Raw genomic sequence first — 24,165 nt, forward strand, 5'->3', positions numbered from 1 at the left:
TCCATAAATTGGTTGATGTTTTTATAACTGACATGACCTTGGGATTTGAGATCAGCAGAAACACTGGAATATCTGGGGGAACTTGTGTTTCTGAATGTACTTACCAGGCAGCACTGATCTTCCTTCAACATCCTGTGGCTCATCTGGGCCAGAGGATGGCAAACTGAATTCTTATCAGACTGAGAGAAAAAGTCATCAAAGATAAAATTACTTAACTGAGGATTTATTTGTGTGCCTGATGGAGAACTAGTACCATGGACAGTTCTGTGGGCCATGAACATAGTAGGTAATTAATAAATGTTTGCTGCAAACATTCTCCTGGAGAAAAGAAAATTGCTTTACAGAGTAAAGTCAAATCATACCTTGACCTTAAAATAAAAATCATTAGGTATCCAAACTTTTCACCTTCCCTTCTAAGCTCCTTAAATAAATCTCTTGTTTTAACAATTATTTCTCCAATTTCTTTGAGTAACAAAAAAAACCTAAAAGCACAGGGAACCATATATCAAATGCACAAAACTGGAGGTTACTGAAGCTGTCATATATGTATAACTATTATAATACATAATGAAGCATTCCTGATAAAGGTGAAATCCTTTTTTTCTCATTCAACACTCCCAGAAGGAACAATTATCAGAGATTTGGTATGTATCTTTTTAGACTGATACCCACAGCTCTCACATTCTCTTGCTTGCTGTCTCTGTCTTTGCCTCTCAATATCCCTGCCCCTCTCTCTCCATCCAGTCTTTTTTTCACTTCACAGTGACATGCTGTATATGATATTATTTTGTTGGGGTGGGTAGGTTTACAAACATGATATTATACTGTCCACTTCATTTTTCTCCGATAGAAATTTAGTTCGTTGCTTTTAACTATTGCCAAGTATCCCATGGTAAGAATATGCCACATTTGATGTATCCAGTACCCTATTAATGGCCATTTAGGATTTTTTTCCCAGTTTTTCATAATTACACACAATGTTGATATTGTAATGAACATCCTGGTTCAAGCCTCCTTACCTAGAAATAGTCATGAGGAGTCAAAGCATTTGCTTTTCCAATTTTACTTGATATTGCCAAACTGTGTCTGCAAGATGGCCATACCAATTTATATCTGAGATGTATAAAAGAGCTGTTTCCCCATGTGTTTGCCAACACTTCATATTGTCAGTGAGAAAATTCTCACAAAATAATGTGAGTTAAAAAAACACAGGATACAGCGTAAATGGTTGCATTAGTTCATTCTCGCATTGCTGTAAAGAACTACCCGAGACTGGGTAATTTATTGATTAAATTAAATTTTTTTCATCAATCTCTTAGGTGAAAAATGTCCTGCTTGTTCTTTTTTCCTCTTTTCTTCTTCTAATCTCTGCTCCTTTCTTAGCTTGTGCACTGCCTAGAACATGATGCATGATGACTATTTCCTTGGTCTCATGGGTAACAAATAGCAATAGCAGCTATTTGAGGTTCAGGAAGGTTCGATGAGTTACCAATGGTCTCATGGCTAAGAAGTGGTAGAGGATATCCCGAGCCAAGTCTCCTAGCTTCCAAAGCCTCCTCAGTCATCCTTTGATATTTGTTAGGGGCCTCTGCTTGCAAGGATGGGGATAAAGAAGTAAGTCTGAGCCACCATGAAAAATACTTTTTCCTTTTCTATTTACATAAAGTCATGATATAGATCTGTAAGGCCTCTGAATTCGGTCTTCCAGCAGCAATCAATACATATAATGCAACCATATGCTCAGAAGAAAGCAGGCAGGAGAACCTCCTGAGATAGGCACATGCCTGCACTGTTTGCAACAGGCTCTCGGGAAGGGCTGCTGGGCTCCTGGTCAAACCTGGGAGATTTATTTCCACCTTCAGAGCCTTCTGAGCCTTTGTTTCATATCCTGGTATGTGGGGTAGTCCTTACCTCATAGAATCCTAGGGAGCATTAAAGGGGCCAATGCTTGTAGGGCTTCCTATCACATCATTATTTCATTCTGTTTCACAGCCTGTCTCTCTCCCTCTGCCCAAATATTTGGGGTGAATCCCAGCACCCTCTGCTGAACTCTGAGATCCTTTATTGGATCATCACCAAGAGATTCAGTCTCCATCCCCCGGGCAAGGCAGAGCCTCCACAACAGGAAAGCGTGGTCTGTCTCAAAGCCCCAGCAGCAATCCAGGTAAACCAAGAGTGGGGCTGGGGAGGAAATGCATAGGCCTTCAAAGTCCCCCAAAAGCAGAGCCGAGGCCCTGAGGGGCCACCCAGGGTTCCTTCAGCCTCAAATGGTCAAATGCTGGCCTGGCTCTCCTCAAAGGTTGCTGGCTTGTGTTCTCCGTGGACAGCTGCCCAGAGAGCCTGGTGTGGACAGAGCCAGCAGGGACTGCTCCTTAGTATGCACCAAGCTGCTCCCCGGCCTTCTCAGCAATGCTGGCTGGAATACAAACAGCCCGGGTCTGAATGTGCAAACCCTGCTTAGGTGTGAAGAGCATCCCAGCGAGACCAAAGAGAAAAACCCTGTGTCCTGAGGCACAGCCCCAACATCCTCAGACACTCAGGGATGACACAGGTCCTTCCTTCTGCCATGGGTCAACCACATGAAAAGTATCTTCCCGACAGGCCTGAGATGGTCACTCATGGCCCCACTCTCCATCACTGCCACCCTTCAGACGCTGTCAGTAAAGCGCTGAAAGAGCCTGGCCGTCCACTGCCCAGTACTAATTAATGCTGTACTTCGTCTTGGAGGCAGTGTCATTGTACTATTGCTGTCCTTTATAACCATCCACTGTTGTTCTGGATGCTTCGGGAATCCCTAAGTGCTCTCTGTTTGACCTCCGTTTAATTTTATTGTGTGCTAGCACCAAAGCATGCAGAGCACTTCTCTCTAAGCAAAACCTGGCACTATGTTCACTCTTCCTAAATAAAGGATATATAGAAAAGCTTACAGCGGATGTTATGGAACTGGGCTAAGAATATTAACTTATTTAACCCTCCCCAGATCAAAACAAAATAGTCCGGGCACCGTGGCTCACATCTGTAATCCCAGCACTTTGGGAGGCGGAGGTGGGTGGATCACTTGATGTCAGGAGTTTGAGACCAGCCTGGCCAACATGGTGAAACCCTGGATCTACTAAAAATACAAAAATAAGCTGGGTGTGGTGAGGTGAGCCTGTAGTCCCAGCTACTCAGGAGGCTGAGGCAGGAGAATTGCTTGAACCCAAGAGGTGGGCACTGCAGTGAGCCGATATTGTGCCTCTGCACTCCAGCCTGGGCAACAGAGTGAGACTCCATCTCAAATTAAAAAAAAAAAAAAAAACAACTTCTATGAGAGAGATACTCTTACTCTCCCCATTTTTCTAAACAGAAATTAAGTGTCTAAGAGGTGAAGAGAAAAATGACTGACCCCAAAGTTCTCAGTCAATGAGAAAATACTCACAAAATAATGTGAATTTTAAAAACCCAAGATACAGTGTAAGTGGTTGTATTAGTCCATTCTTGGATTGCTATAAAGAACTACCTGAGACTGGGTAATTTATAAAGACAAAAAGGTTTAGTTGACTCACAGTTCCACAGGCTGTACAGGAAGCATGACTGTAGAGACCTCAGGAAACTTATAATTGTGGCAGAAGGTAAAGGGGAAGCAGGCACATCTCACATGACATAGCCGGAGAAGGAGGAAGAGAACGAACCGGGAGGTGCTACCCAGATCTCATAAGAACACACTCACTATCATGAGAACAGCAAGGGGAAATCCACCCCCAGAATCCAATCGCCTCCCAGCAGGTCCCTCCTCCAACACCAGGGATTACAATTCGACATGAGCATAGGATGAGGACACAAATCCAAACCATATCAGTGGTACAATTCCAATTTTGTCTGCGGTTTCTATATTTATATAGGTACCCATAGGAAAAATTATGCTAATAAACTCAGCCAGGATGTCAACCAGATTAATCTCTGGGTGGTGGGATTTTGTGTGACGGCGAGTTTATTTTCACCTGTCCGCATCCTTGGGGGAGTTATGAAAATGCATATTACAGCATCTAGCTTGCAGAGAGTTCATAGTCCACTTGTTCTGAAGTTTCTGGAAACCTAGCCAATTGCTGTTCAAGGCTATGCCTAGAAGCACTGAATGGCAGAGCACCCAGCAATCACTGGGCTGCTTCTTTCTCTCCATGTCCCTCTGAGCACTTGCACAATCTCCTTGGACCCACAGCATTTCCCCCGTCCCTGCTGCTGTGTCTTCCATGCTGAGGGTCCCAGTGCCTTCATCAGCTGCAACTAGAATAACAACTAGAGCAGCCATCAGTGGTGGGCACTATTCTAAAAGCTTCTATGCATTATTTCATTACAAGCCAGGTAGGTGCTACTATTACTCCATCATACAGACGCAGTCAGTGAGGTTCACAAAGGCCAGTGCCTTGCCCCAAACCTAGCTTGTTGAAGAATAACTTAAATTCCTTCTATCTCTTCACCTCTTTCTTTTCCAACCTTTACCTCCAGTATCTTTCTTTCCTTCTTCCATCCAGGCTTTCTCTCATTTCCTTCCTATTTAGATGTCTAACTTCATAACTCACTAACTCCCTTCCTGCCTTTCCACTTTCTTTCATCCTATATTTGTGGTGACCTACTAGGTGCCAACGATATAATAGTGAGTCAAGGAGATTCCTGTCTTCATGGAGCTTGCAGTTTGGGAAGAGAAGCAAACAAGTTCACTTCCACCTGTGTATGTGATCCATGTGTGACAAGCAGAGGGAGACAGAAGCCAAAACAATGGTTTGTGGGTCCCTGACGAGCCTCTCACCTGAAGGATTGAAAAGGACGCTCATTTCAGGAACTTCTAGCCTTTTCATGACAAGGTAGACAGCCCACAACAGAAAGACAGATAGAGTCTGCAGCTCTGCAAAGTTCAGACACAAAACACAGGGACAGTCAGCCTCTATATGGTCAGCGAGGCAAACTGCAAAAATGGCCACATTGCTTCATCTCCCCAGACTAGGTCCCTTTGCAGTGAACTCTGTTCTTCCCATCAAGAGAAGATGTGTGCCCCCTTCCTTTGAATCTGGGCTGGACTGGGACTTACGTTGCCAATTGCAGGTAGAAGAGATGGTGGGCCTGATTTGAGCCTAGGACTAATGGGGCTTTGCACATTTCCCTCTTGCCTGGGGTTCTGTCTCCACCATGTGAACAGGCCCAAGATGAAGAGTACAGAACAGAGTTGAGTCACCCCAGTTATCCCAGCTGACACCAAAATCAGACAGTGTTATACCCAGCCTGCAGTTGAATACAGATGCATGTGGGGGCCCAGCCAAGACCAGAAGAACCACCCAGCTAAGCCCAGACTAATTGTCAACAAAATCACAAGCTAAATTCTGGAATAATTTGTTGCCAGAAATAGGTAACTGATACACCAGGTACCATCTCAGTCTCAGAAGCAGTGAAGCTACAGACAGGGCTGGTGCCTCCCCTAAGAGCCTATTGAGTCTGTATAAATGGTTCTTTGTCATTTCTGATAGTTGGGAGAATGAAAACATCATATTCACAGAGTTCAGTGAGAGCACATGAATAGATGTGAAGTCAAACAGCACTGTCCCAATGTCTTAGAAACCTAATGTTTACCCCAAATGAAGCAGACTACCCTAAAAGTAGGTGATGATTCCAAAACCGACCCCAAGTTCAACAAGTGTTTTTTTTTTTTTTTTTTTTTTTTTTTTTTCTGTTGCCCAGGCTGGAGTGCAGTGGCCAGATCTCAGCTCACTGCAAGCTCCATCTTCCGGGTTTACACCATTCTCCTGCCTCAGCCTCCCAAGTAGCTGGGACTATAGGTGCCCGCCACCTCGCCCAGCTAGTTTTTTGTATTTTTTAGTAGAGACAGGGTTTCACTGTGTTGGCCAGGATGGTCTCTATCTCCTGACCTCGTGATCCGCCCATCTTGGCCTCCCAAAGTGCTGGGATTACAGGCTTGAGCCACCATGCCCGGAGCTCAACAAGTGTTTTTAAAGATTCCCAGAACAAGAGAAGAGAAGGGAGATGGGGACGGATTGTGGGCTAAGTCAAGCACATAGGTGCAACAACTCACAGGATCTCGGAGGATAAGGATGTCCGTGTCAGACGCCGATGCTTATTCTCTAAGCATCTCTCATCTGATCATCATACAACCCTGAGCCAGCCACTATCAGGACCCCCACTTTAGAGTGGAGGCAACTGCAGCTATAGGGGTTAAGGAATCTGCTCAAGGTCATACAGGTGGTCGTGACGGTGACATGAACCCAACAAATCCTCAGACCGAACCAAACCAAAAGAGAAGACAGCCACACACAATATATAATGATGCTTTCATTTTATAGTGAAAAACCTAAGGCTTAGAAACATTAAACAAGTTATAAAAACCATTACCTTTTTTCATTGAGTACTTACCCAGTGCCAGACAATGTCCTAAAGGTTTTACATATATTTTCTCATTTAATCCTAACACCCTATAATTGACATACATTATTCTAGTTAAAAGGCAAAAATACAGATGTGGAGATTCATAAGTTGCCCAAGGTCATAAGGGATGGAGTTGATATTTTAACCAAGGCTCCCTGGTTCCGACTATTGCCATAGAGCTCCAGCCAAGAGGAGGCAAGGTCTAGCAGGGCACCAGGCTCTCTGTGCTCACACTGGCTCTGCATTCACCTTTTTAGTGCTCAGTTTTCTCACCTGCCTCAAAGCGTTGTTTGAGGACTGAAGGGTTAACTCATGGAGAGTACAGAGAATGGTATCGGGCACATTGTCCAAAAATGTTCATTGCTTGCATCACCAGAAGCATCCATCATCATCTTCCTTCCTCCTCCTCTGAGGTCACAGAGACCATGACAGACTCACAACCAAACCACAAGCCCAGGCCCTGGCAAGGGACAGTCAAAATCATCACTGGGCAATTGGCCCGAGACTATTTATAAGTTGACGGTAACTCAAAGTGAGTACAAACAAGGACACCTCCGGAGCTGAACCACGGGTGACCTTCAGGGTTGTCACCCAATTCTATTTATTACCATTCTAGGCCAGTGGCCCTGTTGGGTACAGGCTTGTAGGGCTTTTGTTCTTGAGACTGGATTTCACACCACTCACTTCCTTATCAAAGACCGTGCCCTGGGGACTTGTAAGGTTTTCCCCACAAGATCAATGAAGCCAACCCTCTGAAAGAACTTCCTTCCAACTTTGACCATGGAGACAAAGGAGTGGTGTTGGCTACATTGCGGCCTATCTCGGAAGGCTAAGAGATAAATGGAAATAAAGGTTGAATTCCTTAGCTTTGTCCTTTCTTCTAAAAGCAACATAGCAGAAGGAGGTGCTTGGATTCAAAAGGTCAGATTTAAATCGTAGCAGTCCCCTAAGCTAAATATTAAGTTCTTTCTGGGTACCTAAAAACATGCAGGGTCAAAAGCTGGACGCTTGGTGGGGATCTGGAGGGGGGTTCAGGATTGGGGATTCCCTGGTTTCTCACTGCCATAAACTCACAGCATCACTTTGATAAAATCATATCCTCTCCAGAAAATGAGAGAGTTAGAAACCTCCTCAGCATCCTTCCAGGATTAAAATTCTATATTTCTTACACAATTAAAATCCTGCTAAAGTTATCAGATATTTAAAAGACATATAGGAAATAAGATAAAATTTATATAAAAAAATAAACTAGAAGTAGAAAAAGCTGCAAGAGGAATAAGGTATGAGGGAAAGACACTTCTGTTATTAAAACATATAATATAGTGATAATAATTAAAACAATGTGGCTTTGTTGCAAGGATAGACAGAATTCAATGGGACAAAACGAAAAGTCCAAAAATAGACACAAAATTGTATGGAATTTAATATATTTATAAAGGAGGCAAGAAAATCAGAGAAAAGCAATTATCATTCAATAAATGGAGTTGGGACAATTGATGGCAATCTAAAATAGAAAAGTAGGTTGGCTCTATCCCTCACATTTTATATCAAAAGAAATTCTAGACTGATCAAAGTTTTAAATACAAAAGATGAAAGCATAAAGAGTAAAATAAAATCACCCCTGTTGACAATCAGAGGAAGCTTCTGACAGGAGAGCCAAGGTCACCACCAGGACACCTGAGGCCATATAGAAGCTACAAATGTGACTGACGTCCCCTCCACGTGCAGGGATCCTGCTCTTACCCAGCCTCAACTAGTTCCTCCAACCTCCTGAACAAAGACCACTAAGATATCCTATAGTGGGAGGCCTCTTTCTTGATAGTATCAGATAGACCGGGTCCTTGCTTCTTTCATTTCTTCTAGAATCATCCAGTTCATACGTCAAGCCCTGTAAAAAAGCCCTCCCAGTCCTGCATATTGGGATGCTGTCATGGCCCTCAATGCTGTGTTACCCTGTGATGCAGGAAGCTCCATAAATCTAATCTGATTTGATCCCAGGAATGTCTCTCGTGGCCATTGGCAGGGAGGCTTTTGTAATATGAACAGGTAGCAACTCATTAGTTAAATGTTCATTATTAGTAGCACAAGCACCAGAGACCTCCCAGGAAAGAGAAGGGGATGGTGAACTCGAGGTGGATCCCTTTCCTGGGAACCCTGGATCTGAAACTATTCCACCATGAGATGCTTCATCCTCCCAGTGAGGAGGAAGAATTTACTAGGAGGAAGAGGAGGAGGAGAAGGAAGATATTTCCTGCTTTGGAGCATGAAATCACTTCTCAATAATACAGTCTCCCCACAAAACTAAAGTCTCCTTCCATTCTGCATACACCTCCTGTGCCCAAAGAAGCACTGCGCTGAAGGCTGGGGACGCAGGCTAATGCTAAATGTGACTTTGGCTCTCAGGAAGCTGACAACCCGGTGGGGGAAGAGATAGAGCAAGCCAGACAACTAAGACAGTGGGGCTGGGGTCTGAGGGCCCTGAAGGATTAGCCCAGAATGCCAAAGGGCATCAGGAAGGATGACGTGATGGACCCTGGTGAAATTGGAAGGGGCCTTCCTGCAGAAGTGATGCTGAGGCTAGGATGGGAGGGTGAGCTGGAGTCAGCCAGCAAACATCTGTGTTTGTGCATGGCAGGGGGCAGTGTGGGTTAGAGTTCTAGCACAGCTCAGACCATGTGCCCATCCCCAGACTCAAAGAATCATGCCATCATAAGGCCAGAGGTGCAGGATGGGGCTTGGTGAGGAATTTGGGTGTTTTGTTTTGTTTGATTTTACAAGCCATGAGCAACCACTGAAAGATCTGAAACAAGATGGGAACATGGAGGAAGGAGTGTAGCCTGTCATAATGAGATTTGAAGTTTCAAATGATCACTCCCATTGCCCAGCAGAAACTCAATTAGATGGGCCTAATAGAGGAAGCTGGAAGGCTCAGGATGCATCTATATCCTCCCAGCGCAGAGAGAAGGGGGGCCTGGACCTTCGTGGTGTGGCTGGGGATAATGAGAAGCAGATGAATTGGAGAGGTGCTGAAGGCTGGAGATGCCAGGATGCAAGGATGTGGCAGGGATGGGGATGAGGAGGAAAATGGAAGGGGCAGGTGAATGTCCAGGTTTCTGGCTTCAGTAGCTAAGTGGAGGGTGGTGCCCTCCCCTGGAACTTTGCAAGAGGATGAGGGATTACCACTTCGGGATCCCTGGCAAGGTCTCAGTTTCCTTTAGTGCCAAATGAGGGGCTGGACTACTGCAGGGGGTTCAAAATTGTTTCACTGGCTATGTCTGGACTCCAGGCAAATCCATGCAACATCCTAGTATCCAAACCAATCAGATGGGAGGGGACAGTGGATGGCACCTGTAACCCGGTCAGCTTGGTTTGCTCCTCAACAGGCAGACCCTGCGGCACCTCTACAAAACTCCTCAAGATCCCCATACAAGTGTGAAAAAACACAGGACTCAACAATTCCCCAGCCCCTGCCATCTCTGTCCCACTCTACGTTTGACACACCATCTTCCTGCTTCTGGGTCACCCCACTACCCGACCTCAGACCTACCCCACAGTCCATTTGGCCTTCTGGCCAACCTGGAACTGAGTTCTGCCCTGCTTGGAGAATAACCTTTCCTCCAAGGCCACCCCACCAAGGGCTGAAAGGACAGTGGGTCCTACCCACTGAGCTGATGCTGCCCGTGCCTTGTTTCTGCCCTCAGCCCCTGCAAATCCACATGGCAACTCTCCTGGCATCATGAAAAGCCTGCACACAGCAGAGAAGTTGGCTCTTAAGACACACATTTAAAAATACCCATGAGATAGTGTGGGTATCTGGAGAAAAAATGAAGCCAGGCACCTCGGCCCACACAGGATGCAAATATGTGCCTTGGAGGAATCTATGTTGTTTCTCAAACAGAGGCCTGAGATATGAGCACCACCAAATAACAGAAATTAGCGTTCCCAACAACCACAGCATCACCCAGCCCAAGCCCGCGAGAACAAAGCTTACTTCCTACAACACTCTTGGCCTCTTTGTCCCGATCACATTAAAATAACTCTAACAATGGAGTGGTCCTAATCTCGCAGTTTGAGGACAAAGTTTCGTCATTATTTATTTATTCAGCATTTATGAATTACCCCCACTGTGTTCCAGACAATGATGTAAGACAGCTTACAGAAATGAAACTGCAGTTAAGAAAAACAAGGCAAAATCAAAAAAAAGGCCAGGGAGAAAGTAAATGAAGGAGGAAAAATACATGATTCCATGGCTTCAATACACACAACACATACTGTAGGGTTCTGTGCAGGGAGTGGAGGTTGGAACTGAAATTGGATGCTGGACTTCCTAGCAAACCCAGTGAAGACAGAAACATGATCACTGACAACATTCTCAGAATCCGGAAGATAAAGCCGACAAGGTTTTCCAGTACTACCAACAATATGGTCCTGTGGTTTCCCATAAAGCAGATGCTTGGGATGAAGAAGAGGATGTCCTTAATGCTAGTCCACCCGGGATAAGGGGGAGGGGCTTACATGGTCCCAAATGACCCCAAACATCCATTTGGTCTATTCTCACTCCTCTATCCTGCCTTCCACTAGAGTCCTCTACAAATTTGCCTTGTACCACTTTCATGATTTTTGTCATATACACACATGTAGCTGCATGATAATGTACATTATGTTTCAAGGCAACTCACCTTTTGCACCTAAATAATCTATTAAAGAAACTTTACATCTTGGCTCTAATAGGAAAATCAGAATAAATATCCAAAAATATTAAGTGGCCACAAAATAAATTGCAATGGAAACAAGTCAGTGCAATTCCATTCTGGCAAGACACTGTGTCCATCAAAGGTTCTGTGCCTAAGGCTGCTCTCTGCTTGTTAGAAAAGAGAAATCATCCAATATCACCAGTCAGTGACACATGAGCCACAAACTACAACTTTCTCCTCCATATACAACCACACACTGAAAGATAATTCACAGGGGAGCATCCAGCAGACCACAGGATTCTGTGAAATTCAAAGCCCCACGTGATGTGATTTTCTTCTGAAACAGCACTACTCAAAGCATGTCCTAGCAGTGTCCTGCTACAGTGCCCATCTGGAAAGTGTTTCTTGCTGGCAGCTACAAGATAAGTATCTGTTCCAGGTACTAGTCCACAAACCTTCCTCTCTTAGGGGTGAAGTGTGAAAATGTTTCTCTACACATTAATGAAATTATCAGTTTGCAACAGATTGAAAATTTTTTAAATGGGCCCTATTTTACAGAGGGTGTGAAAAGCACTACTCCAAAATCATCTCTGACACCTCCTGGAGGCTTCAGTCCACACTCTGGGAAATCATGATCCTCTCATCAGCTTCAGTAAATTTTGGTTTCGGTAAAGTTCATGAGTCTGCTGCATTCAACTGATACTGGAATAAGCTGGATTCTTCCATTTGCTAGCAAACACTTCTTGTGCCCTACCTTTCTTCTTATTAACTCAGTAGTGTTCTCTTTAATTCCATTCTATTCCACTTTTTGAAATCCACTACAAGGTAACAACATCACCCTCATCACCACAATCACCACCATCACAATCACAACCACCATCATCATCACCATCACCACCATGATCATCATCATCACTATAACCACCATCATCACCACTATCACGACCATCATCACAATCACCACCATCATCACCACTATCACCACCATCATCACCACATCATCATCACCATTACCACCATGATCATCATCACCATTACCACCATGATCATCACAATCACCACCATCATCACCACTATCACCACCATCATCACCACATCATCATCACCATTACCACCATGATCATCATCACCATTACCACCATGATCATCATCACCACTATCACCACCATCATCACCACTATCACCACCATCATCACAATCACCACCATCATCACCACTACCATCATCATCACCACCATCACCATGATCATCATCACCACTATCACCATCATCACCACTAGCACCACCATCATCACCAGTATCACCACCATCACCACCATCATCACAATCACCACCATCACCACCACCACCATCATCACCACCATCATCACCACTATCACCACCATCATCACCACTATCACCACCATCATCACCAGTATCACCACCATCACCACCATCATCACAATCACCACCATCACCACCACCACCATCATCACCACCATCATCACCACTATCACCACCATCATCACCACTATCACCACCATCATCACAATCACCACCATCACCACTATCACCACCATCATCACCACTATCACGACCATATCACAATCACCACCATCATCACCACTACCATCATCATCACCACCATCACCATGATCATCACCACTATCACCATCATCACCACTAGCACCACCATCATCACCAATATCACCACCATCACCATCATCACAATCACCACCATCATCATCACCACCACCATCATCACGACCGTCACCACCATCATCACCACCACCATCACCATCATCACCACCATCGCCATCACCACCATGATCATCATCACCACTATCACCAGCATCATCACTACTATCACCACCATCACCACCATCACCATGATCATCATCACCACTATCACCACCATCATCACAATCACCACTATCATCACCATCACCATCATCACCATCACCATCATCAAAATCACCATCATCATCACCATGATCACAATCACAACCATCATCACAATCACCATCATCATCATCACCACCATCATCACAATCACCACCATCATCATCACCATCATCAAGGCAGTTCACATTTATGCAAAAATGTAATGTGGTGGGCACTGGCACTGTTCCAGGACTTTAAACATAATTGAGTTATTTAATCCTCCCTCTAACTCTAGAAAAGGTATTATTATTACTCCCATTGTATAGTTGAGGAAACTGAGGTATTGTGGCATAAAATGAAGTTGGCCAAGGACACTTGACTAATAAATACTAGGGGCCAAGACCACATGTGTGCAGTTAGGCCACAGCTCCATGCTCTTGGCCACTCTTCTCATTCCTTTTCAGTCTCACTCAATAACCAACAAAATGCTGTGTCCTAGGAACTGGATACCTTGCAGGGTCTATTAAAAGATATGAGCTGAATTCCTGTCTTTAAGGTGGGCACCTTATAAATTCAGAAGGAAAACCCTCACATAGGAAAAGTTAGGTATGGGGTGGAGCTCACCCCCATGCCACATGAATGAAAGAGTCCCTCATATCATGGTTCAGCATCTTTGCCTTATTCATGCCTCATTCCTGCATTCATTCAGCCAACTGGCAGTTACCAAGGGCCTCTGGTCCAGGCAGTGTTGATGCAGTGCAGGGGACAACAGGCAAGGCTGCCCCCTCATGATGGGCAAGTTCTGGTTGGGCGAAGCAGAACCCACCAGCAGACACTATCAGGCCAGACCGTGATGGGGAAAGTGAGGTGCGGAAGCCACTCTAAAAGGACGGTCAGAGAGGGCTGCTCTCAGCAGGTGACATTCAACCTGAGCCCCAAAAGATAACGGGCTGACCAAATGGTAAGGCAGGGGACAAGTGTCCTGAGACGGCATGGCAGAGGCAATGACCTTGAGGTGGGAGATGGTCTAACGAGTTCCAGCAACGTGAGCAGAGGCCAGAGTGGCCGGAACTCCAAGATCAACAGGAAAATGGCAATGGTGGCAGTGAACCCTCCTGGAGCATTCACCAGCCTTGTGCTGGGCGGTATTCTCAGCACTTGAATATCTCAACGTTCAGAACAACCCTACCAGGCAGGTCCTTTCACCACCACCATCTTACAGATGGAGAAAATGAGGAACCAAGTCACAAAGCAAGCATGCAGTAGAGCCAGGGTTCAAACCCAGGCTGGTAGGGTCTCCCAAGTCCATGCTGCCAGCCACCTGGCTATGTGGCCACTGTTCCCCAGGAATGAAAGACAAGATGAGGAAGGCAGGCAGGATCTCAGAGGCTGTGGTCCAGGGACAATGGGAGGCAGGGACAGGGCAAGGTCTGATATGCATTTCAGGATGCCTTCCCAGCTGCTGGGCAGGAAGAGGGCCACAGCACTGCAGGGCAGAATCAGGGACCCAGCAGGAGTGGGGTGTAGGGTCCCAAGAGCAGGACAGTGGCAGAGTGGCCAGAGGTGGGTGAAGTGGGGAAAGAGGTGGAGGTGGTGAATCAAGGTTTCATGAAAGAAGGGGCCCTGGAGGCACAAGTAGAATTCAGAGAACTCAGTAAGAGTGGGGAGGACACGCCAGACCAAGGGACCTGTAGAAGCAAAGGAGTGAGAGCTGAGCTACGGGACATGCTGAGCTCATGCTGTGCCACGGGACATGCTGAGCCATGGGACATGCTGGGCCATGGAATGAGTCAGGCTCAGTAGCCTGGAGCCCAGCAGTGTGTGTTCAGCAGCAGATTCTTTCATCCTCAGAGCCCTTCATCCGGCATTTTCAGAGCATCTCCCAAATGCCTGCACAATTGTGGGCACGATGTCATAAGAGCTCAGCAGATCCTCCTCTCCAGGGGCTCCCAGCCCAGGGAAGGTGTCAGACACTTCTGGATTCCTGCGGATGAGGTTGTGGAGGGAAACTGCAAACTCACAGTAGGAAGGACCTCAGAGATCCAAAATCCCTTCTCGTGCTGAGAGAAGCCTGAGTCTGTTTACATGCTTCCTAGGACAGCAGACTCCCTCCCTCACCATCATCCTAGGGTAGACTGCAGGTAACATGGACAACTCCCATCTCCAGGCAAAAAGTACAGGAGTATCCTTGCCTGTCTCCAGACCAGCCACAAAGAGAAGGTTCTGCAAAGGCCCCTCAGCACCAAGGCCACCTCCAGGCCTGGGCAACCTGAAGCAAAACCCACCAGCTGAAACAGACCGTGAGCACACACCAGCTCTTTGCTGTTTCATTCTGCAAGGAACAAGGTCGATCCTGGCTCACCAGGCATTTGATGAAAGCCTGTAATGTCAAAAAGGGACCCCAACATATAAACTGAAAAAAGAAACAGCCCCAAAGAAAGATATTATTCAGGAGCAGACTACTTAATTTAAAAAATATGAGCCCTAATGAGAATTCTCAGAGAGAAAGCCTGTGCCCAGAGGGAAGTGAAACCAACCCCCTGGTATCCTTTATATCCCTCCCAGCTGGCTGCAGGGCCATGTCCTAGAACCATGCAGGAAAAATCCCACCCTTTCTTTCAAGGTTGTCATCCCCCAAGTCTGTTCTAGAATAAATAGCCATTTCCCCGCTATGCGTTCTTGCAAATTGCAGTTTGCCTTTCAGAAAACACACGGTCCTAAAGCAAACCCAACCTCCAGCAGAGGGTCAAGCTGGACCCCAAGCTTCCTTCTTGTATCCACTATAACGGCTGCTCAGCTCATCATCTCCCCAAGGGCCAGGCACATAAGAGGGTAAGAAGGTGACTTCAAGGGATTCATGGACCCAGGACAAAGCAACAGAAGCTAATTTCTTGTCAATTTCCCTCCCATCTTCCAAGAACTTCGAGAGGAAAGTGTTAGTTTGGCATTATGATGACCCTGGCATCTGACCCTTGCTGATCTCTGTGTTTGGATAATACAGAGGACCCTCTGGCTCGAAATCCTTAGTGAGAGTCTATGCCTAACTTGAACTAAATGTTGTTTTGTTGTCATTGTTTTATTTTATAGTTACCTTTTATCAAAGGTAAGCAATATTGGATTTCTACTTAAAAGTGCAACCTAGAGATATCCTTTTAAAATTACTTTGAATTTAAAAAAAAAGACCTGGTTTAAAAGAAAGTATTTGGCAAATTAGACCACAGGTGGCAGACAAATGACTAAGTTAGGGAGAGAGCGCATTAGCTCACATTCAGCTTCTGCTCAGCTGTGGCCTCCCAAATGCACAGCTCCAGCCCAAACCTCTCTCCCAAGCACAGAGTTGTGCAGCCAATTGCCAATTTGTCATCTTTGCATGGATGTCAAATAGATGCTCCAAATTCACTGTAGCCAAAATTGAACTGCTCTCTCCCTGAAACCTGCTCTACCATGGCCTTCCCCTCATAGGCCAGGACCAACGCTCTATCCTTCTGGTTCTCAGGACAGAACCTGAGAGTCCTCCCTTGAAACTCCACTGTCCCTGTTTCCCCATCTGCTCCCTCAGCCAACTGCATCGTTCCACCTTCTAGAAGTGCCCACGTCCACACCCTCATTTTGGCCAGTTAGCATCATCTCTCACCTGGATTGCAGCAATGACTGCTAGACTGGTCAGCCCCCTGGGCTCTAGTCAGTTCTCAAGTTATCTGATGAATCATAATTAAATCTCAAACCCTCCAATGCCCCCCCGCCCCCACCATCACACTAGGAGCAAAAGCCCAAAGGCTGGCAGAGGCCCCTCCCTACGATGTCTCTACTTCTCTCCCGTCTCCCTCCCCAGCAATCTCATGTGACTCCAGCCACCACAGGCTCCTCCTCCCTGTTCCTGGAACCCACCAGGTAGGCTCTTACTCAGGGCATCTTCACTGAAGGTTCTCTTTGCCCCGAAGGCTCTTACCTCAGATAGTCACATGGCTCACTTCCTCACCACCTTCATGGCTTTGCTCGAATGTCACCTCTGTAATGATGCCAATCCTGACACTCCATGTAATACTCAATTGTCTACCGCCCATCACATTTATACCTTCTCTTCCCTCACCCTACTTCTCCTGTTCATTTCCCACAACACTTATTATTAACATGCAGGACAATCCCCTACTGGTTATAGGTGCCATTCGTTGTCCTCCCCCACTAGCATGCAAGCTCCAGGAGGCTTTGCACACTGATGTTCCAGCGGCTGGAACAGTTTGCTAGGGACCCCGCAGACTTTGGTTCCATTAAGAGGCCTGATTTCTTTTCCTTTTTTTGAGATTCTGTTGCCCAGGCTGGAGTGCAGTGCCATGATCTTGGCTCATGGCAACCTCTGCCTCCTGGGTTTAAGCGATTCTCCTGCTTCAGCCTCTTGAGCAGCTGGGACTACAGGTGCGTGCCACCACACCCAGCTAGTTTTTGTATTTTTAGTAGAGACGGAGTTTCGCCATGTTGGCCAGGCTGGCCTCGAACTCCTGGCCTCAAGTGCTCTGCCTGCCTTGGTCTCCCAAAGTGCTGGGATTACAGGCATGAGCCACCGTGTCTGGCCAAGAGGCTTGATTCTTTTTTTCTTTTCTTTTTTTGAGACGGAGTTTTGCTCTTGTTGCCCAGGCTGGAGTGCTGTGGCATGATCTCGGCTCACCGCAACCTCTGCCCCCTGGGTTCAAATGATTCTCCTGCCTCAGCCTCCCGAGTAGCTGGGATTAAAGGCATGTGCCACCACTAACAGCTAATTTTGTATTTTTACTAGAGACAGGGTTTCACCATGTTGATCAGGCTGGTCTTGAACTCCCGACCTCAGATCATCCGCCCGCCTTGGCCTCCCAAAGTGCTGAAATTACAGGGGTGAGCCACCATGCCCAGCCCAGAGGCCTGATTTCTATCAAAGTCTGCTCCCTGCAGGACCCGGGCAAAGATGTTTGTAAATCTGAGCTAGATATCTGAAGCTTATGAACACTAAACTTCTCCTTGTTGTCTCAGCCTCCCTAACAGTCTGTTATCTGTTTGGCTCTTGAGTATATGGGACGCTTTGTTAATGCTTTTATTGATTTGTGTCATCTACCCATTCGATTAACCTGCCAAGTGGGTGAGGCAAATGTTGAAGACTCAGAACCTGGGATGGAGCCCTGTGGCATTCCTTTAGAGACCCTGGGGTGGTCACTGCCACAGTCATCAAAATGTTTTACAAATTTTTTGGACATGTGAAAAAGTAGAAAAAATAGTATAATGAACAATCACATGTACTCTAGACTCCATAACTCTTAATATCATGCTGCATGTCTTTAGTATGAGTATGTATATATGCACACGTGCACATGTGTGTATGTGTGGAATCTCCAAGACAGCCAGCCCACGGAAACAAATTAGGATGGGCAAACTTCTTCTGCAACGGGCCAGAAGTAAATATTTTCAGTTGTGTGGACCTATGGTCTCTGTCTCAGCTACTCTGTTGGAAAACAGCCAGAGAAGTGTGTAAGTAAATGGGTGTGTGTTCCAATAAAGCTTTATTTAAAAAACAAGGTAGCAGCCTGAAAACCCCGGGAAAATGATAACTGGCACATAATTCAACTTTTTCCTGGGCAGATGCCACAGCATCCTGTAGGGTAAACACACCTGACATCAATATTTTAAGCACACCCTTAGAATGACACTGTATGACAGATGCACCTGAATGTGTGTTCCAAACTAGGGAATCTGGGAGTGGCCCACCCAGAGATCTGTTCCTATCTATGATGAACATCTGAGCCTCTGTCCTGTCCTGTGGAACATGGGCCATACAGGGGATTGAGGCCCTGAGGTTTGGGTTACTATCAGGGGTGTCCAATATTTTGGCTTCCTTGGGCCACATTAGGAAAAGAAGAATTGTCTTGGGCCATACATAAAATACACTAACACTAATGATAGTTGATGAGCTAAAAAAAAAAATCTCATAACACTTTAAGAAAGTTTACAAATTTGTATTGGGCCGCATTCAAAGCCATCCTGGGCTGCATGCGACCCACAGGCCTTGCGTTGGACAAGCTTGGGTTACACGAAGGTTGCCAGGTGGAGGTTGTTAGGGGTGAGTACTAAGTGAAAATGCTGTATACACTGCATGATGTTTGCAGGCGGTTGCAGTTGTGGTTTTCTTGCCCTGTCTGCTGCCACCAGACTGTAGGAAGGTGGATATGTTGTCCAATCTGCTGCCGCTGGACCATTTCTGAACATTAAAGCACTTCTCCTGTCCAGCCTGCCACCACTGGATCGTTTCTGAACATTGAGGCAGTTCTCCTGTCCAGCCTGCCACCACTGGAACCGTTTCTGTACGTTAAGACAGTTGTCTCCATCCTGCCACCACTGGACTCTCTCCCCTGCATGTAAGTCCCTAATAAAACTGCATGTCTTGTTTGCTGGCTCCAGGTCTCTTCTTTGGCCTCTTGAACCTGGTACCTTCCCTACTGAGGTTAATGGGGTTCAGCACAACACATCCCCACACGGAACCCTTCTGGACCAGAGTCCTCTGACCCAGAAACACCAGAAGATAGGAGGTGGGGATAGGAAGAAGGAAGGAGGGAGGGAGAGCAGAAGAGAGGGAAACCAGGGAGGAGGGAGTGAAAGAGAAGGGAAGGGAAAGGAGGAAAGAACAAGGAGGTAAAGGATCAGGGAGAATGGAAGGAAATGAGAACTCCCAAAAGCAATGCGTGTGCCTGATATGGTTTGGCTATGTCCCCACCCAAATCTCTTCTTGAATTGTAGCTCCCATAGTTCCCACATGTTGTGGGAGGGACCCAGCAGGAGGTAATGGAATCATGGGGGCAGTCTCCCTCATACTATTCTTGTGGTAGTGAATAAGTCTCATGAGATCTGATGGTTTTATAAGGGGACACCCCTTTCGCTTGGTCCTCATTCTCTTGTCTGCTGCCATGTAAGACATGCCTTTCACCTTCTGCCATAATTGTGAGGGCTCCCCAGAGGCTTAATGTGAATCCATGAAGCCTCTTTTTCTTTATAAATCACCCAGTCTTGGGTATGTCTTTATCAGCAGTGTGAAAATGGACTAATATAGTGCCAGTGCCCACGCCACCCAGAGCAACACAGCTGTGAACATGTGGGTGATCTTGATTTACTCACTATCAGGCACACACACAAGAAAAGCTGTCCTAAGCCCTATTATTGTGTTTACCATGTTAATATGATGTTTATTACACAGAAAAGTATTAGAAATAGAAATAGTATGAATTTAGAATAGTATGAACACCCATTGTTTCAGCAATTAATATCTTGCTGAGTTTCGTGTGTGTGCATGCACATGCACTTCACTTATGTCTGTGTGTGCTGTTGGCCATCTCAAAGTAAGTTGTCTGAGTCGTGATGCTTCATCCTCCCTAAATAACATCACAGCATCGGACACTGTCAGGAGCCATCCTCTCAGTCAGCTAATTTTATTTCAACTTTAATTTCTTTTTCAATCAAGTCCATCTTCAACCGCGTGGACAGGATACACAACAACTGAAAATCTCCTGCTCCACCATCTGTATATTTCTTAAATTGGCTCTCTGGACGTAGGCATCGTCCACCCCCTAAATATTTACCAACCCTCCGCCATGATCTCCATCTGTGATTCAAAGTGCAATGCTGGACCGGCGTCAGCATCACCTGGGAACTTGTGAGAGATGCAAATTACTTGCCCCCCACCTCCCCCCGCCGCAGCCACCCAGACCTGCTAACTTAGAAACTCTGCCAGTGGGGCGGCAGTCAATCAACAGCCCCTCCAGGTGCTTCTGATACAGTTTCCCAAGATGTAAGAACCACTCCTTGCTGCCTTCTGGTCCAGCAGGAGGAGGAGCAGTGCCTACCCTTCAGGTGCTCCCGGGCAGGAAATTAGCAGTAGAAAGAAAATCAAAGGATCGATTGTGTTCTGCATCTTTTAAAGTTAATTGATAGTATCATAACTTTCCCCGAATAACAACGATATAATATGCTCCAGCAAGGAGCATATTTCTGCCCCACAAAACACAGATTACAAAACACAGTAAGCTCCGCAAATAGATGAGATTCAGCTGCGACATGTCGAATTATGTCAAGATGCAAGGAAGAAAGGAAGCTAAAAATAGCAGCACAGGCTCAGCACCAAGAGCTCCGGATCATCAACCTCAGGACTAGAGAGAAACTGCCTCCAGCCATTCCTCGGGTCCTAAGAGGCCCTAGACAGGAGGAACGCGCTCCCGTCCATATGTCATGTGCCTTCATGCCAACAACTCCACGGTGCAAAGCGTGTGGCTCCCGGGGAGGCAGGAGTGAGCAGGCTGCTCTGAAAAGTGGTATTTTATACTTTAAAAATAGAATTTCTGAGCATACACGATATGAACAGTCACCCCACAAGCAAAACTACTGTATTACATAACAACGACATGTTGAAGCCCTGTAAGCCACAGCCTGAAGGTGTATAATATAGACTCAGGGCTGAACAGCTTGGCAACCAAAGAGTTAATACCCAAAACATACAGGAAAAAAAAATCTGTATCTACTTCGTGTAGACAGAGAATTGCAAACTGCCAAGCTACCTATGGGCTTGGCTCAGGAATGGAAGAAAATGTATGGGAAAGAAAGAGCACATTTTCATACTGGCCTATTATTTCAGCTTGTGGTGTAAAAGTTGTGAGATTAAACAGCAGTAAATTTGCAGAACATCTTAGTGGGAATGCTTACTTCTGCTGAGAGTTGCACCTAGGTGACAGCCGAAATGGTGGCTCCGGGACTGCGTTCCTCTGATCCTCTCCTTAGTTAAACAATATACTCTTGATTATTTCTGAATGAACCTCACCATGGATTTTTCTGATTTGTTATTCTTAGATTGTGTATGTGGTTACCATCGTTATGCATGCGCATAATTCCGTAATTCCTCCTCAAAGAACAACGTGCAAACCACACTCCACAAAAGGACTCTTAATTTCCCATAGTTCCTGTCCTCTAAAAAGAAAGCAAGCATTTCAGGGAAGGGGGTTTAACATTCAGACAACCTCTCCTGAAGTCCTTGGGATCCTGAATTGCCATTTTCCACCGGGTGAAAAAATAAAATAAAACCTTGCAGCTTAAAAACACAGCAGGCACCTTTGGAAACCAATGTTGCTTCCAAGAACTTAACCATGACCCATATTAACACTTAGAATTCACTTCTCCGTCTCCTTCTTGGGCCCCCAACTCCAGACATCCAACTGTACTTGCAAACCATTTTTCAGAACCAAAAGTCCACAAATGATACTAAATGTAAAACCACACAAAAGCCAAGTGTGCCCTCTCCCTCACCCACACCCACACTCCTACCCAGAGTTCAGTGGTGGAGATCCCGGAAGGACAGTGACTCCTGATAGTGGAGCATATGTTCCTGACAGTGAATGAAGGCATCAACCTCCGCTGTGGGAAACCTCCTCTACTTTGAATTTTTACAAAACCTGGCTTAAGAATAGGACATCATGCAGTCAAAATGCACATCAATGACAATCGATTATTTCCTGGAAACAATCTTACAATCTAGAGACAAAAAGGCATCCGAGTGAAAATTTTATTTTTAGCCCAGAAGTAATAGGTTAAAATAACATTCACATGCAAACAAAAGACCTTCGTGGCTCTTTCTGGACTCTGTGGCAGAAACCCAGGGCTGATCCTGGTCTGACCCCTTAGACACATAAAAATGACCCATCTGTGGCTCCAAGAGGGGCAGCCCCCACCCCTCACCCCAGACTCCAAATGCAGTCATCTGATTCAAGAAAGAAAAAAAAAAGTCATTCTCCTAGGGCCCTGCTGCTGCTAGAATTTGCAAACGATTTGCCTTTAAGAAGCCTGTCCCTAAACACAGTCCCTGCCCTCTGCCTCACCAGAGACGTGGGGCAAAGCAACTCACCTTATGGTCACAGAGGGATCCTGGACGAAGGGCTTCTTCATCTTCCCCAGAACCCCTGCTCTCCCCGCGGCCTTCTGGAGTCTTTCTCTCAAACCTCCCTGAAAGGTCAAAATTGGCAAAGAGCCCCCACAGTCCTGGCGCTCTCACTTGCTCCTGGGGACTAGCTCCGCTCCCTGAGCAAACCTCCAACCCGGCACAGCACTGCAATTGTCAGGAAGCTCCTGTCTGCATTTTGGGGCTGAACACCATTATTATCTGTACACATTTGTAAATATAGATGTGCAGGAGGCAGAGCTGGGGCAGGGGTGGGGGTGAGGAGGGCAACCCAGGGTCTGAGTGTCTGGCTCAGTAGATCAAATGCTGGCCCCCAACAAGCCTCCCCTCTGTTCAGGGACAGGTGCGTGCTCCTCTCCGTGCCCGAGATGTGTCACTCAGCACTGCCAGAACACTGCCTAAGCTGGCATCTGGCCAGAGCCTGGCAGAAACCACCTGAACCAAAGCCCTAAATCCCATATACAGAACCCACAATGGCAGCAACTTTTCCTGGCCTTAGGCAAGTTCCAGGAACTAGCAGGACTGGAGTTTTTCTTAGGGCCCTCTCTTCTCCTTCCCCTGCTTCCACTGCTACCACGATGACCTTGGTGACATGGGGCAGAGGGGACCTTGGCCATGCAGAGTCCTGAGGCAGCTGCTGAAGTCTTAGATCAGCGAGGCTGCCTGGAGCCAAGCCCCAAGGAACCTCAGGAGACAAGGAGTCTGATATGCAACCTGAAAGCAAAAAATGCTGAAGCCAGGGACCCTTGGTGCACCTTTTTTCCAGGCCCAAGCCCAGGTGGCATCTCTCCTCTCTTCTGTGTACCCACCTGTACAATGGGGTACCCTTCTGCAGGGATGGTGTGACATGGGCTAAGAGAGCTACCCAAAGTGCCTATCACAAGGTACAGCCTCAATACGATTAGCTGGGAAGAGGGAGAAGGACAGGGAGGAAGAGGGGTAAGTTGAGAGGAAGAGGGGGAAGGGAAGAGGGAAAAGAATAGGAAGGGGAGGAACAGAGATGGGGAGGAGGAGGAACAGAGAGGGGGAGGAGGAGGAACAGACAGGAGAAGGGGGAGGAACAGAAGGGGGAACAGGAGAAGCGAGAACAGAAGGGGAGGAACAGGAGAAGGGGGAAGAACAGGAGAAGTGAGGGGACAGTAGAAGCGGGGATGGGAGAAGGCAGGAATAGGAGAAGTTGGGGGACAGGAGAAGGGGGAACAGGAGAAGCAGGGACAGGAGAAGGGGAACAGGAGAAGGCAG

General features: G+C 46.4%; 1 protein-coding gene across 3 annotated transcripts in view; it reads right to left on the reverse strand.

Annotated features, from left to right (window-relative positions):
• The window catches only part of PHACTR3 (phosphatase and actin regulator 3), a 271,728-nt gene that overhangs the window by 150,321 nt on the left and 97,242 nt on the right, over window positions 1-24,165 (reverse strand). Inside the window, exon 1 of one of the 3 annotated variants that reach the window (XM_011934509.1) lies at window positions 22,870-22,976. The exons of the other annotated variants lie outside the window; for them this stretch is intronic. The gene's annotated coding sequence lies outside the window, so the exon portion shown is untranslated. Of the gene's footprint in view, window positions 1-22,869; window positions 22,977-24,165 lie in introns of those variants that run through there. 3 annotated transcript variants of the gene reach the window in all.

This window comes from Colobus angolensis, unplaced genomic scaffold (assembly GCF_000951035.1).
Source record: "Colobus angolensis palliatus isolate OR3802 unplaced genomic scaffold, Cang.pa_1.0 Scaffold136, whole genome shotgun sequence".
Classification (NCBI taxonomy): domain Eukaryota; kingdom Metazoa; phylum Chordata; class Mammalia; order Primates; family Cercopithecidae; genus Colobus; species Colobus angolensis.